Raw genomic sequence first — 18,766 nt, 5'->3', positions numbered from 1 at the left:
TCCTAACCTTAAAAACACAACTGTTGAAATGAAGCATTTCTCAAACTTTCAAAACTTTGTACAAACCCTGTATTATGTTGCCAAAGACAAAAAAAACAATCAAATCAGGCACCACAGAAAAGAGAAAATTTGCTTTAAGTTGCAAGGAGGGACGTTTGCAGAGATGCAGAGAGGCTGAGGCAGCAGATCCTGGTAGAATCACTAAATGATTCAGAGAGAGATGACTGATGAGGCAAAGATAGCCATCGCCCGGCCCGAGCACCACAATGGGTCAGTGGAGGCAGCTGTGGCGTTTTGGGGCCAGGTCTGTGGTGCTGTTGAGTTAGAACAATACTCCTGCACAGGAGGCCCAGATCCCAATCAGCCCAGGAATGTGGAAGAGGAAGCTCTGGGAACAATGTGCAGCGTTCCTATGCCATTCTGGGTCCCACCCCGCCTCTGCCTTGTTCTGCTTTCAAGCAGGAGAAAACAGGAAAACTAGTGGGCTGGGGCCCAGGAGTCACAGTCCGTTTTACAGTCAGCTGAGGGGGGGAGCTGGTTATGTTGATCACTCTGGGTATACACATGTATCTGAACTGCTGCTCCACCACTTGATGTCCGTAAACAGTCCGAAGTCTATGTCAGGTAAACTCAAAACAATACAGCACTGCCCTCTAGTGGTGCAAACAGCCACCACACTCTCAAAGTTACAGCCCTGCCTTCCTCCTCTCAAGTGTAACGTGAAATTATGAAGCCATAAAAGTACAGTTTTACTCGTATGTGTATGTGACTGACTTGGTGCAACGTTTTATGCATAATGTCTTCAGAGTTAAAGGAATACTTCACCCACAAAATGACCATTTGTTTATCAGTGACTCACCCCGTGTTGCCTTGAATTCTTGAAGAAAACATTGTTTTTCTCACATGCCTCCACATTAGGGCTGCACAATTATGGCCAAATGCGAATCACGATTATTTTTTATCACTATTGAGATCGCAATTATTCATCGTGATTATTCATTGATTTTAGGGACAAAATATTTTTTTATATTTTTATTATTTATTTATTATTATTTTATATATTTTTATTATTTATTTTATATTATTTTATATTCTTCATATTTTTATTATCTTCTTAACTTTTTATTTTGTAGTATTTTTTTTATCACATTTAAATAAACAGAGCGCTGTTTTCACTTCCATGTTGTGCTACATTCCCGCTAATTAGCAAATATGTACAGCAAAATAAAACTTAAAATTAGGTTCTTGTTCACCTGAATTCAGTGTATTTTCTTTTTGCCCCTCTGCCCTCTGTAATACAACCCTGCAGCCCTTCTCCACAGTGAATGAAGAATCAAAAAACAGAAAAGTCTTGATGAATTGAAGAAAATGGGGGCCTCATTTAATAATTAATTAAATTAATGAAATTAACTTTTAGCTCAGTGGATCGTCCTTTAACCACAAGGTTGGCGGTTCAATCCCCAGCTCTTACTTTCTACAAGTCAAAGTGTCCTTGAGCGGGACACTGAACCCCAAGTAGCTCCTTGGGCGCTTCACGGCAGCTCACTGCTTCTAAATGCTTAGAATGGGTTAAATGCAGAGGTCAAATTTCATGTAAGTACCTGTATGTATATGACAAAGTATTTAAAAAACGTTTTAAAGTTTTAAACAGTAAGGTTTTAGTGAAGATTGCATTTGTGTTTTGGAAGTAGTGAGCATCTGACTGGATAAATGAGATTATACTGCACTGCAAGTAGTGTTACAGTTTGTAAACAGATGTTTTGACATAGTTTTGCTGTCGTTAAATGTGGCTCCCATTTACTACTTTTCTCCAGTTTTTAATTCTTTGTGAACCGCGGAGGCATGAAAGAAAAAATAAGTTCTCTTCGTGAATTCAAGGTAACACGGGATGAGTAATTAATATACAAATGGTCATTTATTCCTTTAATCTGGTGATGCCAACCTAATTTCGTCTACTTCAAATAAAATTTTAAGATTAATTTCCCCGACTAAGGCTTGCTCTCCAAATCATATTGCTGTCTATAAACTCTGGATATTCACTTGATAACACCGATATATTCCATCATGGAAACACAAATTAAATGTTTATATATTCAAAACCGTATGCATGTGTGGGTACCACCACAAAAGCACCACTTTCATACATCTGTCCAGTATTCAAAATAGAAACTCAGACTTTTGCACTAAGCTACTGACAGACAGCTCTCTGCAGTTAGAGGAATCTATCCTGTCCTGTCAGTTGCAGAGATGTTATGTTTGCTCACATTCTTATCGTTGTTCTTTCCTGTTCTTGCTTACAATCTACCTTCTGCTTTTCACAGCTTCGGTTTGATTACTGATACTGTGTCCATCTCCTTGTAGAGAACCTATAAGTCAGGTTTGTTGTTGAGACTTTCATCTACAAACAAGAACAATAAATCAAGCAACGTTCAACATTCAGACAAAGAGATCGAGCTGCTTCTAGCCAGTCCTGATTGACAGTTGTGAGGCAACCCACAGAGAGGTCGGTAGTCACTGCTGAAGAATGTGACCTGACCAGACCCTGCATCAAAATTATCCTCTTTTCTGTCCCGACCAGTTTACCATTCTGAGATGACGCTCGTCTCCCCGAGGCCGCAATAAACTGCAAAAACAGTATTTAGAGGAACACAACAGGGCAACTCGACTTCACAACCTTTACAGCTTCTTGCTCAAGCAACATGACTGAAACCACAGACCACATTTTTAGTCTCATTCTTTTTAGGATGTTGAGCAGAAGAGGAGAGCTGCAACTGAGGATTATACACATAGCAGAATATTGGTTCTTTTTTATCATTAAAGCCAAAAAAAAATCGAAACATGAAAACAGGTTAAAAGTATAGTTAGCAGGATGCCACACAGTACAAGATTATCTACCAATGGGCTTCTACTTTATTTGATATGTCTCACACACCCAAAACCAGTGTAACCAGACCGCCGTGGTAATCCACTAATCATTTTCTAAATATTGTGTTTTACATTTAGAACTAAAATATAATATAATAGCCGAAGCTGTAGATCTGATAAATAAACAAATATACACTACACACACAAGTAGTACCTGTAAAAAATAAATTAAAAAAAAAAAAATACTTAAAGGGCACTTTCACAAGCCAACATTTAGTCAGTTTTAATCAAACCTTTTGATTGGACATTACTATTTATTGTGATTTTTGTTAACTTTTTTAACACTAGACCATGGGAAAAAGTTGAATCATTACACTTCCAGGGACTTTTACTTTGGAATATATCTAAGTAAATGTTTGATTTTCAGCACGTATGTAGTCAGAGATGTCCTGAAGACAAATATATCAGTCATTGTCAGGAATTATTTATTACAAGAATTAAGACATTTCCCTCACAAATTAGTGGTATTTTCTTTCTAATATATAAGGGACATGTAATGTTCTATACTTCCGTTTTATACTATCAATCTTATTTCCATATATGTATTTTGTATATACAGTTCCCTTTGTTAACACCTTATTTTGAAAAAAACGGACAGTCACACGTTCACACTTCTCCAAGGTGGTCTCTAGCTCTCCCGTCAGCTCAGTTCTCTTTATCCATCCATGGTCAGCTCCATCGGGGCTGTTTGAATGCATTTAACATAAATGTCAGTATATTGGGCGCTCTACAGTCATAGCGTCGGCCCATTTGACCACAGAAACGAGAGCGACTGCTGGCTCGACCGCAACATTACCGCGATACGATAACGTTTCCTGTCAGTGACAGAGTTAGCATGCAGCTTTAGCCGTGATGTCTAGCTCTGCTTTTCCTGTCAATGTGTGAAACCCAAAGTGTTTCCATCCTTTACTGGATGTGTAGTGTTAACCACGCTGGATTTAACATGTGAGGGTGCAGGTTGTATCCACACAGACCCTACGCCATTTTCTACTTTCTCGTTTCAGCTCGCTGCAGTTAGTTTTGGTTGACGGATACGGAACGGATATGACGTCACGTTACTCAGACTACAACAATAAAAGCGGTAACTTCCTTCTACCTCCACATAGACTCAAATGAAGCAAATATATCAAATCTGGCATTAAAAATCTATTTCAAAATCCTAAAAAATAAATGCGATTCATAGATGAATCAACTTGTTTTCCCACCCCTATCATTCAAGATAAACTGGAGGAGAAGTGCCAAGTCAAAGTGAAAAAACATTGGCCCTGCTCCTTCGTACACGCCCTTCAACAAATATGTCTTTTACTTTTGGTCCGCTTTAATCTGTGCACTTTGAAACCGAACCAGACTAAATAGAAAACAAACCAAAAGTATAAATTTCACTCTGATTTGGACTAGACAAACGGACTATAGCTTGTGAAAGTGCCCTAAAAGTTCTGGCCTATATGGAGATACTGTATCACTGCAGCAGACAGAGTATAATGAGGCATTCCTCACCTTTTGACTGCAGCATTATTGACAGAAAACAAGTGAAGTTTCCAAGCAGAGGGAGAAGCTAAATGCCAGCATGAAAAGACTTGAAATATCTACTTCCAGAAATAATCGGCAAAAGAAAAACAAAGAGATTAATCCAACACCCTGTTCCATTCCCACACTACTTAAGCCTGCATTTTCAGTCAAATCTAAAGCACACCGCACACGGACTACCCACTAAACCAGTGTGACGTACCTTAAGGCCATAGAGCAAGGGCTGGAACTGGAAAGAGAAAGGAGGGTCCACGAGTTCACTGCATAAGAATCTGAAACAGGGAGCACAGAAAGTACAAATTCAACAAAAAAGCAGCACACTGAGAAGAGACAAAAAAGTACAAAATATGCAGCATTTTAACCTGAAATTTAAGATAACAAAACATTAACAGAAATATAATCAGCTGCCGTGAGAATATATCTTTCATAATCGCACATTTTTTATCTGTTCAAAATGTACCTTAAATGGAGATTTGTCAAGTATTTAATACTCTTATCAACATGGGGGTGGGCAAATATGCTGCCTTATGCAAATCTATGTCTATATTTATTATTGCAAATCAATTAACAACACAAAACAATGACAAATATTGTCCAGAAACTCTCACAGGTACTGCATTTAGCATAAAAAATATGCTCAAATCATAACATAACAGGCAACAACAGCTGCCAGTGTGTCAGTGTGCTGACTTGACCATGACTTGCCCCAAACTGTGTAACATTTGCAGCTTCCTTCCTGTTTGTTTACGTAATTTTTTTCCCAATTCATACTGCAGCAGATCTGTAGAAACAATCTGTCGGTATGAGGTGCATTTACTAGCTACACCAGAGCTTTACATATAAACTTTTTTAAACATATTTATGAGGAATTAAAGTACATGTTTACAGAGTAAGTTATGCGTATTTGCAAATCGCCCTGTAGTTTTGTGGATGTGACTTTATGCAACACAAATACAAAAATACATGTCTGTGGATAATAAAATATTTGTGGATCATGGTACACATTTGTGGTTTGTTTTCTGTGGATTACAACTTTTAAAGTCCAATAAAAACCTCCATAAAGGGTTGCCTTTGAAAATGGCCATGGCCAGTTTTCCTCACCAAAATTTTTGCGCAAGTTTGGAGCGTTATTTACAAGCACTCGACGAGCTAGCATGACATTGTTGGTACCAATGGATTCCTTAGATTTTCTGGTTTCAAATGATACCAGTACCTTTGCTCTAGCTTTAAAACTGAGCCTGCTACAACCTAAAAATCGCAAGTTGCATTAAAGAAATTAGTGGCGTTAAAACAAATTTGCGTTAACGCGTTATTATCGTGTTAATTTAGACAGCCCTAGTTGTGTAATGTTTTGGAAATCAGCTGTTTGTCACCATCTCTGTGACCTTTATAAAGCTAACTTTCTATAGTCTCTTCCTCATCCCATTGCCAGTTTTTCCTCGCCAAGATTTAGCGTAAGTTTGGAGCGTTATTTACAAGCGCTCGACGAGCTAGTGTGACATTGTTGGTACCAATGGATGCCTTAAGTTTTCTAGTTTCATATGATGCCAGCATCTTCTTTAAAACTGAGCCGCTACAATGTTAAAACAAATTTGAGTTAACGCATTATAGCGTTAACTTTGACAGCCTTAATTTCAATACTTCTGTCCTGGAACAAGACGGCTACACCCTAAAAATAGTAAATTGTGTTAATGCGTTAAAGAAATGAGTGGCGCGAAAACAAATTTGTGTTAACGCGTTAACTTTTACGGCCCTAGAAATTAGCATATGAATTATGGTCACAGTGACCTTGACCTTTGACTACCAAAATCTGATCAGTTCATCACTGAGTCCAAGTGGACGTTTCTGCCAGATTTGACTAAATTTCCTCCAGGCGTTCCTGAGATATTGCATTATCTTCACTCTAACTTTAAAGCCTGCTGCAACCTAAAAATCTGAAGTTGCGGTAATGCGTTAAAGAAATTAGTGACCTTAAAACAAATTTGCATTATTACCGCGTTAACTTTGACAGCCCTACTTTCAGTTTCAATACTTCCTTTCTCGTTGACACAGGAAATAATGTCTTTAAATGTCAGTCTGTGTGGCTTATTTCAGTCACCGCAACATTCAAGACATTTCTACATTTACTTAATTTGTGACACAGAACAACATCCTGTATAACAACAGGGCTGTAAAGGCGGAGAGTGATAGGTCGACTGTTGGCTCCGGCCTGGTTTGCCCTGTACTGGGACAGGATTAAAACCACCTCCTGAGCAGAGTAATAATCTGAAGATTACCCACTGCATCCAAGAGGCAGTTACATAAGAGATCAGAGCCTCCAAAACTGTACTTTCCCTTCAGTTTATCATCACAGCGGCTGAAAAGGGGCTCCTTTTATAGTCAGGTAATCTCATATCCAGCAGCCATACAATCATTGTTACTGTCTGTCTCAGAGCAGAATGCAGCATATTCATAACTTTTACGGAACATAATTATAATCCAGGGATCGTAAAAAAAGAAACTTTTAACCATTATCAAAGTGCAGTCAAACAAAGGAAGGAAGAAGCCACTGAGTCACACAGCAGCCAGACAGAGAAGTTGAAGTGTGAGAACTTCCACTCACACTAAGGACAGATGGTGAGAACAGGTCAGCGTAGATATCAAGTCAAAACAAAACTTAACTAAACAAAAACCTCAGCGCCAGCCCTAAAGTCATGTCACAGCGACATACTGTCTGTCACACATACCTTATCCCCAACCCACCACAAACACAGAAAAAATCATTCTCAGATGCAATCACTCACTTCTCACGCTGACAGACCTGTGAATAATACATCTGGCTTCCTGTTCCAACTCAGCGACTCCAAAAAAAAAGTGTGACCACAACAGAAGGGTAAGCCAAACCCTGTGCACGTCCTGAATGCAGTAGCAAACACAGCCTCAGACTAAGCTCCTGCTCTATATTTAGGCTCTCAAAACACATGCATTTCTTTGGTAGTGTGCTAAAACATATCCCATACAACAAATCAATGCATTTCCAGATCTGCAGGAGTCTAAACATTGTGCATTTTGGCGCAACTGCAACACGCGGGAAGGGCTAAAGGTCAGCGAAGGATCTGATCAATGGTTAACTTGACTTCATCTAATATCAGCCTGCAGTTTTCTGAGTCCAGCAGCACACGGCAAGGATGCTGCAAATAGGAGGCTGATGCAGGAAATAAGAGCCCTCACATAGCGTCTCATTTCGCTGTGTTCCCTTCAGCTTTCTGCCACATATCTATTTCCAGTTTCCTTCAAGTTCACCTTATATTTCACCACCATTAACATTTAGAAAACTCAACACTGTCTAACGTATTTGCTGTACTTGTCCTGAAGAATTTGGAATAGTTCGTAGTCAGTTACAGTAAATTGGACAAAAGGGGGATAGCCTAAATCTGGCTCCCTCTAACACTAAATGACAGGCCTGGCCCGGTTGTAATCACTACCTCTTGAGCGGAAACATTACCGGCTTCTTCCGACTGGGATAAACAAAACACCTTTTTTGCATGTTTCGACAGATATTCCTCGTATCTTTATCTCGCTCTGGGTGACGTGTATATTAGCCAGAACATACGAAGCATTGTTGTATCGTCCGTCGGTGCATCTAAACATGGCAGAAAACGCTGGAAACTCAGCTGAGGCCGTCTTGAGGGCAAAGACAGGGTGGTTTCTTTGGCGAAGGCAGACCCAAACATCAATTATGCTCCAAAACCTCTCTCCCAAAGCCAAGGATAATCTTCCTCAGCAGGGCTCAATTATAGGTTATTTCTAGCTAGACTCAGTCCTCATTGTGTGCTACATTACGCCAAGTCTTTCAATTGAATCAATGAAAAGAATGCCTAACCCGTGTAAATCAGAGTTAGCAATGTTGTGCTTTTCAATGAGATGAGGAAGAGACTATAGAAAGTTAACTTTATGAAGGTCAGAGAGATGGTGACCAACTGCTGATTTCCAAAACACTACACAACTAGGGCTGTTAAAGTTAATGTGATAATAACGTGTTAACACAAATTCATTTTAACGCCACTAATTACTTTAACGCAACTTGTGATTTTTAGGTTGTAGCGGGCTCGGATTTAGCGCTAGAGTGAAGATACTGGTATCATATGAAACTACAAAACCTCAGGAGTCCATTGGTATGAAGGACGCCAAATAACGCTACAAACTGGCATTTTCCAAGGGGTCCCTTGATCTCTGACCTCAAGATATGTGAATGTAAATGGGTTCTATGGGTACCCACAAGTCTCCCCTTTACAGACATGCCCACTTTATGATAATCACATGCAGTTTGGGGTCAAGTCATAGTCAAGTCAGCACATTGACAGCTGTTGTTGCCTGTTGGGCTTCAGTTTGCCATGTTATGATTTCAGCATATTTATTTATGCTAAGTGCAGTACCTGTGAGGGTTTCTGGACAATATCTGTCATTGTTTTGTGTTGTTAATTGATTTCCAATAATAAATATATACATACATTTACATAATGCAGCATATTTGCCCACTCCCATATTGATAAAGAGTATTAAATACTCGACAAATGTCCCTTTAAGGTACATTTTGAACAGATTAATCGTGATTACCTATGTACTATGTATGATATCAATCTTAAGCAGTCTAGAGATACAATTTGCGTTGGGTTCAATACTCAGTGCAGGACAATGTGACCATAGAGATGGGTGCTAGCATAGATGATTGGGGACATTATTTCATTGAAGAGCAACATTTTCAGCCAAATTTATGTGCAATTCCTCAAACTATTTGTTCAGTTGTCCAGTTAATAATTTAGCCGTGTGCAAATGCAAAAACACACACACCTGGATCAAACTGGTCACTCTCGGTTTAGATAAGAGGTCATCTATTAAACTGGCCAAATAAGTGAAAGCTCATCTGACATGGAGGAGACCTAAGATAGTTTTGGAGACCAGGATTTCCTAGAGACCATTTCACAGTTCTAAATATTCCAAATGTGACCCAGTTTATTTCCTGTTGCAGTGTATGTGAATGACTTAAGCTGTTACCTAGCGACGCAATTCCTTTTCTCGTATGGAACCAGGTTAACCGGTGTGGTGCGGGGTCAAGGGGCGTAGAAGAAGCAGGTGCTGAACCAGCCAAAATATTTGTGCAATGCATTCGCAAGTTTCAAGCCCATTTAAATAAAAGACTCTGTATGTTTGCTTACACGAAATGATGACACAGAAGTCAGTAGAACCAATGCATAGGTTAGGAATAGGAAAGAAAATTCAAATGACTAAAGAAAAAAGCTGCTATTATGCAAACTGCTGGTAATATGACTCCAAAAAACTGTATCGATTGATCACTGCTGCAGAGTCAAGACCCCAAAAACAACACAGATAGATGTTAGATGACAAACTAAATTAAGAAATTGAGTTGTTATTTTAGTATTACATAATATTTTTGTAGTCACCGCTGAAACGCTGAGTTAACAGTTAATCCTTGCAGGGGGCAGTTTAGCGAGGGGGCCACTGTGGGGGCGTTTTTTTTACAGAGAGCATGGTTTTTCATCCCCATGCTCTTCAATGCCATTAATGTCTTACCAGATTACCAAACACACTAATTCACTGGAATTATGACCCAAATAGATAGCTATCTGCAATCTAGGGGGATTCCCCTCTAGTTTGTGCATGCATACGAATACACGACCCATCTGTACTGCCATCAGAAGCTTATCCTGGCTGGGGCGAAGAAGGGGGGGGATCAGCCAGTTGCAAAGACAGATGCCGGGGCGAGCACAACCTTGTTAGGTCTTGTGTATAAACTACTGCAGTGGCCATCTGACATGGTACACTGCAGCAGAATCAGACACTGTTAGATGAGCAAAAATGTAAATGCAAATATGCACTACAAACGTCTCATTACTCAGAACATAGTCCAGCCTCATGTGGGCCCATGAGTGAACACAAAATGACTTTTCTTCCATCTGAAATAGCTTGGCCATCTCCACCTACAGCCACACAGCAGACTGACCAGATTCCTCTCTGTCTGTATCCAACTGCAATGTGTCTCTACAGAGAACGAACAAATGCTTCATTGTGTGTCTGATGCACTCCAAACAAGGAGGATGAAGTCCTCAGAGGAATGTTAGCTAGATGCAAAGCTGACAGTTCTCCCACTGTTGTGCCAAATGCATAAGAACCGCCACCATGCTCGGGCATGTTATGGCTTCAAACACACAATATTAGACTGTAATCAGGCCATTAAATAGGCGTTATCGGTCGCTATAAGCACACTAGATGTGGATCATTAGGGGCTTACTACGCCTACTACTGTACGTTATAAAAGTGAAAGTGAAACTTAAAAGCAACACGTTCTAACGTGTTGTAAAACTGAATGAAACGTCAGAACACAAACAAAAAGGCATCTACAACTTCTTTAGATTTAGGCAACAAATACAGTTAGATTTAGGCAATACAACTACAACTTATTTGGGTTTAGGCAACAAAACTACAACCTCTTTAGGTTTAGGCAACAAAAACAGTTAGGTTTAGGCATTAAATTACAACATCTTTAGGTTTAGGCAAAAAGAAAACCAGAGTTATATTTAGGGAAAAACATTGTGTTTTGGGTTAAAATAACTACAAACACAACTACACATCGTTGGTTTCACATGGGATACGAACTCTTGTCTCCGAACTCCTGTGTCCTTGGTGATAACCGGGTGTTTTATGTCCCATCCATCTTCACCGACCTCCACCCCTTATGGCGTTTCACACTGTCAATACTGCAGCGCCTGACTTCGCTACTGCTCCTGTCATAATTACTACGGTCCCTGTCATATTCTTTTGCACCTTCTTTCAGTGATCTACCATGTGAATAAATGATAAAAACCTATTAGTGGATGTAGTAGGCCCCTACTGACCCACATCTATGGCTCTTATTATGACTAATAAGTCTTATTTTATCGCCTGACAACAGTCTAATCAGCTGATATTTCAGTGTGACCTCACACAAACACAAGTGTTCTCTTAGGTATATTCAACTGTTTTAAGTCCCAGATAAATCTAGTGCATTTAAAACAACACTAGGTTTACTGAGTTAACTATGTGTAAACATACAGTATTTGACGGTTTAGTTGTCTGACATTAAATTGTATTTACCACCGAAACTATGACCAAAAAGAGAACTAGTCCTCCACCCCTTACTGTCAATACTGCAGCGCCTGACTTCCTCTACTCCTCCCGTCATAATTACTACGGTCGCTGTTGTGTTCTTTTATACCATGTGACTAGATGATAAAACCTACTAGTGGGTGTAGTAGGCCCCTACTGACCCACATCTATGGGGCGTATAACCCCTATTTAACAGCCTGATAACAGTCTAATCTGTGTGACCTCACACAAACAAAAGTGTTCTCTTAGATATGAACCAGCTTTAATCCACTGTTTTATGTCCCAGATAATAATAATGGTTCATATTTTGCTACACTTTGTTTAGCTCTTTTTTTTGCTGTGTTAGCTGATGCATCTTGTTTTTTGCACTATCCCCTTTGCTGCTGTACACTGCAAATTTCCCCACCGCTGGACTAATAAAGGAATATCTGATCTTAAATATTAAAAACAACACTAGGTTCTACTAGGAGTTAACTGTGTGTGGTTATTTTGATACTGTGGATAAACATACAATATTTAGTTGATGGTTTAGTTGTCTAACACTAATAGTATATAATATAGTGTCATGTTCTTTTAGACCATGTGACTAGATGATAAAACCTACCAGTGGGTGTAGTAGGCCCCTACTGACCCACATCTATGGGGCTTATAGCAACTGATAACACCTATTTAATAGCCTGACAACAGTCTAATTGGTGTGACCTCACACAAAACAGTGGAATAAAGCTTGCTTATATCTAAGAAAAACACTTTTATGTCCCAGATAAATATTAAAAACAACACTAGGTTTACTGAGTTAACTATGTGTAAACATACAGTATTTGATGGTTTAGTTGTCTGACATTAAATAGTATTTACTACCAAGACAAAACTATGACCAAAAAGAGAACTAGCCACGTTGATAAAAAGGACTAACCTACCATGTGAAAAGATGATAAAACCTACCAGTGGGTGTAGTAGGCCCCTACTGACCCACATCTATGGGGCTTATAGCGACTGATAACACCTATTTAATAGCCTGACAACAGTCTAATTGGTGTGACCTCACACAAAACAGTGGAATAAAGCTTGCTTATATCTAAGAAAAACACTTTTATGTCCCAGATAAATATTAAAAACAACACTAGGTTTACTGAGTTAACTATGTGTAAACATACAGTATTTGATGGTTTAGTTGTCTGACATTTAATAGTATTTACTACCTAAACAAAACTATGACCAAAAAGAGAACTAGCCACGTTGATAAAAAGGACTAACCTACCATGGGAAAAGATGATAAAACCTACCGGTGGGTGTAGTAGGCCCCTACTGACCCACATCTATGGGGCTTAAAGCGACTGATAAAACCTATTTAATATTAAAAACAACACTAGGTTCTACTAGGAGTTAACTGTGTGTGGTTATTTTGATACTGTGGATAAACATACAATATTTAGTTGATGGTTTAGTTGTCTAACACTAATAGTATATAATATAGTGTCATGTTCTTTTAGACCATGTGACTAGATGATAAAACCTACCAGTGGGTGTAGTAGGCCCCTACTGACCCACATCTATGGGGCTTATAGCGACTGATAACACCTATTTAATAGCCTGACAACAGTCTAATTGGTGTGACCTCACACAAAACAGTGGAATAAAGCTTGCTTATATCTAAGAAAAACACTTTTATGTCCCAGATAAATATTAAAAACAACACTAGGTTTACTGAGTTAACTATGTGTAAACATACAGTATTTGATGGTTTAGTTGTCTGACATTAAATAGTATTTACTACCAAGACAAAACTATGACCAAAAAGAGAACTAGCCACGTTGATAAAAAGGACTAACCTACCATGTGAAAAGATGATAAAACCTACCAGTGGGTGTAGTAGGCCCCTACTGACCCACATCTGTGGGGCTTATAGCGACTGATAACACCTATTTAATAGCCTGACAACAGTCTAATTGGTGTGACCTCACACAAAACAGTGGAATAAAGCTTGCTTATATCTAAGAAAAACACTTTTATGTCCCAGATAAATATTAAAAACAACACTAGGTTTACTGAGTTAACTGTGTAAACATACAGTATTTGATGGTTTAGTTGTCTGACATTAAATAGTATTTACTACCAAGACAAAACTATGACCAAAAAGAAAACTAGCCACGTTGATAAAAAGGACTAACCTACCATGGGAAAAGATGATAAAACCTACCAGTGGGTGTAGTAGGCCCCTACTGACCCACATCTATGGGGCTTAAAGCGACTGATAACACCTATTTAATATTAAAAACAACACTAGGTTTACTGAGTTAACTATGTGTAAACATACAGTATTTGATGGTTTAGTTGTCTGACATTAAATAGTATTTACTACCAAGACAAAACTATGACCAAAAAGAGAACTAGCCACGTTGATAAAAAGGACTAACCTACCATGTGAAAAGATGATAAAACCTACCAGTGGGTGTAGTAGGCCCCTACTGACCCACATCTATGGGGCTTATAGCGACTGATAACACCTATTTAATAGCCTGACAACAGTCTAATTGGTGTGACCTCACACAAAACAGTGGAATAAAGCTTGCTTATATCTAAGAAAAACACTTTTATGTCCCAGATAAATATTAAAAACAACACTAGGTTTACTGAGTTAACTATGTGTAAACATACAGTATTTGATGGTTTAGTTGTCTGACATTTAATAGTATTTACTACCTAAACAAAACTATGACCAAAAAGAGAACTAGCCACGTTGATAAAAAGGACTAACCTACCATGGGAAAAGATGATAAAACCTACCGGTGGGTGTAGTAGGCCCCTACTGACCCACATCTATGGGGCTTAAAGCGACTGATAACACCTATTTAATATTAAAAACAACACTAGGTTCTACTAGGAGTTAACTGTGTGTGGTTATTTTGATACTGTGGATAAACATACAATATTTAGTTGATGATTTAGTTGTCTAACACTAATAGTATATAATATAGTGTCATGTTCTTTTAGACCATGTGACTAGATGATAAAACCTACCAGTGGGTGTAGTAGGCCCCTACTGACCCACATCTATGGGGCTTATAGCGACTGATAACACCTATTTAATAGCCTGACAACAGTCTAATTGGTGTGACCTCACACAAAACAGTGGAATAAAGCTTGCTTATATCTAAGAAAAACACTTTTATGTCCCAGATAAATATTAAAAACAACACTAGGTTTACTGAGTTAACTGTGTAAACATACAGTATTTGATGGTTTAGTTGTCTGACATTAAATAGTATTTACTACCAAGACAAAACTATGACCAAAAAGAAAACTATTCACGTTGATAAAAAGGACTAACCTAGCATGGGAAAAGATGATAAAACCTACCAGTGGGTGTAGTAGGCCCCTACTGACCCACATCTATGGGGCTTATAGCGACTGATAACACCTATTTAATATTAAAAACAACACTAGGTTTACTGAGTTAACTATGTGTAAACATACAGTATTTGATGGTTTAGTTGTCTGACATTAAATAGTATTTACTACCAAGACAAAACTATGACCAAAAAGAAAACTATTCACGTTGATAAAAAGGACTAACCTAGCATGGGAAAAGATGATAAAACCTACCAGTGGGTGTAGTAGGCCCCTACTGACCCACATCTATGGGGCTTAAAGCGACTGATAACACCTATTTAATATTAAAAACAACACTAGGTTCTACTAGGAGTTAACTGTGTGTGGTTATTTTGATACTGTGGCTAAACATACAGTATTTGATGGTTTAGTTTTCTGACATTAATAATAGTATTTACTACCAAGACCAAACTATGACCAGAAAGAGAAGTAGCCACGTTGATAAAAAGGCTAACCTATTAAGGTAATGTTAGCTTTTAGTTAGCAACTAGCCTGGTGTTGATGTTGTATGCTAGCTAGCAGCAACTTGCTTTAAGTTAACGGTCAACAACACGCTAGCATGTTAGCAACAACCCGGCTAGCTCTCTGGCAGCGTTAAACGGTTTAACTTTGCACGGTAGCTGAAAGATTAACTCACACTGAGCAGGAGAGACTAACTCCTTCTCCTCTTCTGTTAGCAACATGCTACCACAGTCTGAAGCTAACTAACGGTTAAAGTTCATCACGGACGGTAACTAACGTCAGACTGTTACTCGTCGTGTCCTCAGTTCTCTTCAGTATTAGTGGAGCTTTAATGTTACTCACAACTTTCCTGCTTCCTCTCCCTGTTAGTGGAGCTAGTAGGCAGCTAGCTGGAAGAAGCGTTCAGCGTTCCGGTTCTCCTCCAGTGGAAGGATTCACTAGTGATGAGATCTGATCTGATCTCTCCTCTCAGAGGTTCTGTGTTGAGGAGCTGAACACTGTAGAGATGGGTGAGTCGGGAACGAGCCGGTTCAAAGAGCCGACTCTTTTAAGTGAACGATTAGAGCCGGCTTTTTTTTTTTTTAATTAAAGGGACTGTTTCTAACTTTTTACACGTATAAATCACGGTCGGTTTTCCATGCACGCTCACGTGTGGCTATGCTGTTCAGACTCCCTTTGGACACGTACCATCAGACTCCAACACAAACTACACCAAAACCTCAAAGTTCTATCTAGTGAACATCACACACTCAGAATAACAAGAAAGAGTCCACACACACACACACACACACACACACACACACAGTGGTTTAACATTAGTCACATTTTGAATAGTTATCAGAATCAACTTTATTGGCCAAATATGTTGACACAGATGAACATAGATTACTAGAGAAGCGTTTCCTGAAGATCGCTGTGCACACCACAGATATCTGGCATGACTCATCCAACGCATGTTTTTGAATTTAAAGGGACTGTTTGTAACTTCTTACACGTATAAATCATTGTGGGTCAGTGTCTCATGCGCGCTCACGTGTGGCTACGCTGTTCAAACTCAGACTCCAACACAAACTACACGGAAGCACCAGAACCTCACAGTTCTATCTAGTGAAGCCCGTCTTGCAAAACAGTGTTGGCCGTGGTCGGAGGACGCGGGGGAGACCGTAGCTTTGGTCTCCAGGGTCGGAGTCTCTGCTGTACTCTGCTCCTCTGCTCCTCTGCTTGCCTTCATTCACACACCGCGCTCGTTCTCTCTCTCTCTCTCTCTCTCCACTCTCACGTGAACGCGCGTACACTCCACACTGCAGAAGAGTTAGTAGCACTGAGAATATCTAGTAAATGTAAAGTGGACGTTTGTGCAGAAATAAATGCTGCAGCTCCTCCAGACCAACAGAGGTTTTGCGTGTTTTGTGAAGTGACGGGGCTCCGCAGAGAGAAACGTTATCGTCTCCGACCAAAACTCCGGTGTCTCCCCTGTTCCCTCCGGCCGCGGTCGGGAGGCTGAGGCAGGAAAAGCCAACACTAGGATCAGCATTGATTCATGGAGAGTCCTTCGTCTGGTCAGCTAACATTACTGCCAAGCAGCTGAAATATAGAGTGATATTGTGCTTTTAGCTGACGTGTGTCGCCTCACTGTTTTGAGCGATGCTCGTTCATGTCTATTTAGAGCAAGGAAAGCGTGAACCCGACACTGACTTTCGTTGACTTAATGGCCACAGGTGTCGCTGTTAACAAGCATTTCTGATTCTTACAAACAGTCCCTTTAATTCAAGGCAGAATGATAAGATGATCCTCTCCGTGCCACGGGCACTTCATGCACTGACTGTGACTGAATGTTGTGTTAATGACGTCCGTGCGACCAATCAGGTGATGACAGACAAGGATAATACCGTCAAGCAGGGAGGGGTGGGGGGTGTGCGGCGCGCTGATGGTCTACAGGTACAGAGCAGGAGGAAGAGGAGGAGAGAAAGAGAAAGAGGAGTGCGGTGCGCGTATAGCAGACAAGATGAGTGACAGTCGGAAACGAAGCAGCATGTAAAATTACGGTATTCTGGAAATTATAAGGTTTAGTATAATTATATTGAATAATTTAAGTGATATATGTACACACATACTAATCATAGGTCGCTAAATTTGGCTGATTTATAAAAGGCAGAAGTGGTAAAACGAAGAGCCGTTTGGGAGCCGGAAGGGCCGGCTCTTCTTGGTGAGCTGAGCCAAATGATCTGGATCACTAAAAAGAGACGGAATTCCCATCACTAATCAGAGCAGACGGTGGCCCGTTAGTCCCGCCTCCTTCATCCTGATGGCTGAGACGGTTCCGTTAGTCCCGCCTCCTTCATCCTGATGGCTGAGACGGTGCCGTTAGTCCCGCCTCCTTCATCCTGATGGCTGAGACGGTTCCGTTAGTCCCGCCTCATTCATCCTGATTAGCTGAGCTGGTCTCCGCCCACTTAAAAATACAGCTTTCTATTTCACCAAATACGTGGCAATCAGGAGAAAACGACCTGTTGATTGGATGACGTCTTGGATGACGTTCACATGGGTCCGCTTCTTATCTGAATCAGCGTACACCGCTCACAGTAAGGTGGGCGGGTACTCGGAGGAGTCGAGCTGCAGTGATTTGGTACATCAATATGTTTTGGTGATGGTACACCACACAGGGCTCAAAAAAGCTGCCATTATAATAAATTAATTCATTTAAAAAAAGAATAACTAAATGAATAAATAATTATTTTATAATGTGTTATGATTTATTTATTTATTTTAATTAATTAATTTACTACGTAGTAGGAGGGTAAAAAAAGTTCTAAATTGTAGATGAAGAATTCCCTGTTTTTGATAGTAAACTCAAGACTTTGGTTTTTCACACCTTTTATCATGTTTAACAATGTAGTGTTTATTATGAAGGACTAAAGCTGCCATTATAGTAAATAAATAAATGAATGAATAAATAAATGAATAAATAAAGAAAGGAAGAAAGAAAGAAAGAAAGAAAGAAAGAAAGAAAGAAAGAAAGAAAGAAAAGCCTTATTTATCAAATACATGTGCATACTTATTAATTTTCAAATCAACCTGCACATTTATTTGATAATTAAGGAATTTATTTCTACATTTCTTTCTTTATTATTTAATTAATGTATTAAGTTATTAATTTATTTGAATAAATAAGGGGATTCATAAATAGGGAAATAAATAAAAAACTGAAAAAAATGTAAACAGAATATTTTTTTCGAAAATAATTAAATATGAAAATAAATGAATGCAAAAATAAACTATTAGTTAATAAATAAATACATTTTCTATTTTTATTTTT

At 39.2% G+C, this 18,766-nt stretch overlaps 1 protein-coding gene across 2 annotated transcripts in view; it reads right to left on the bottom strand.

Moving 5' to 3' along the window:
- The window catches only part of fryl (furry homolog, like), a 102,224-nt gene extending 86,277 nt beyond the window's left edge, over window positions 1-15,947 (bottom strand). For both annotated transcript variants that reach the window (XM_037770040.1, XM_037770039.1), the window contains exons 1-2: window positions 15,793-15,947; window positions 4,655-4,724 (exon numbers count right to left, since the gene is read on the bottom strand). The gene's annotated coding sequence lies outside the window, so the exon portion shown is untranslated. The remainder of the gene's footprint in view (window positions 1-4,654; window positions 4,725-15,792) is intronic.
- Between the last annotated feature and the right edge of the window lie 2,819 nt (window positions 15,948-18,766).

Source organism: Sebastes umbrosus, chromosome 5, assembly GCF_015220745.1.
Source record: "Sebastes umbrosus isolate fSebUmb1 chromosome 5, fSebUmb1.pri, whole genome shotgun sequence".
Taxonomy (NCBI): Eukaryota; Metazoa; Chordata; class Actinopteri; order Perciformes; family Sebastidae; genus Sebastes; species Sebastes umbrosus.
The sequence above is the reverse complement of the archived record's forward strand: the minus strand, read 5'-3'. Positions and strand labels throughout refer to the sequence as shown.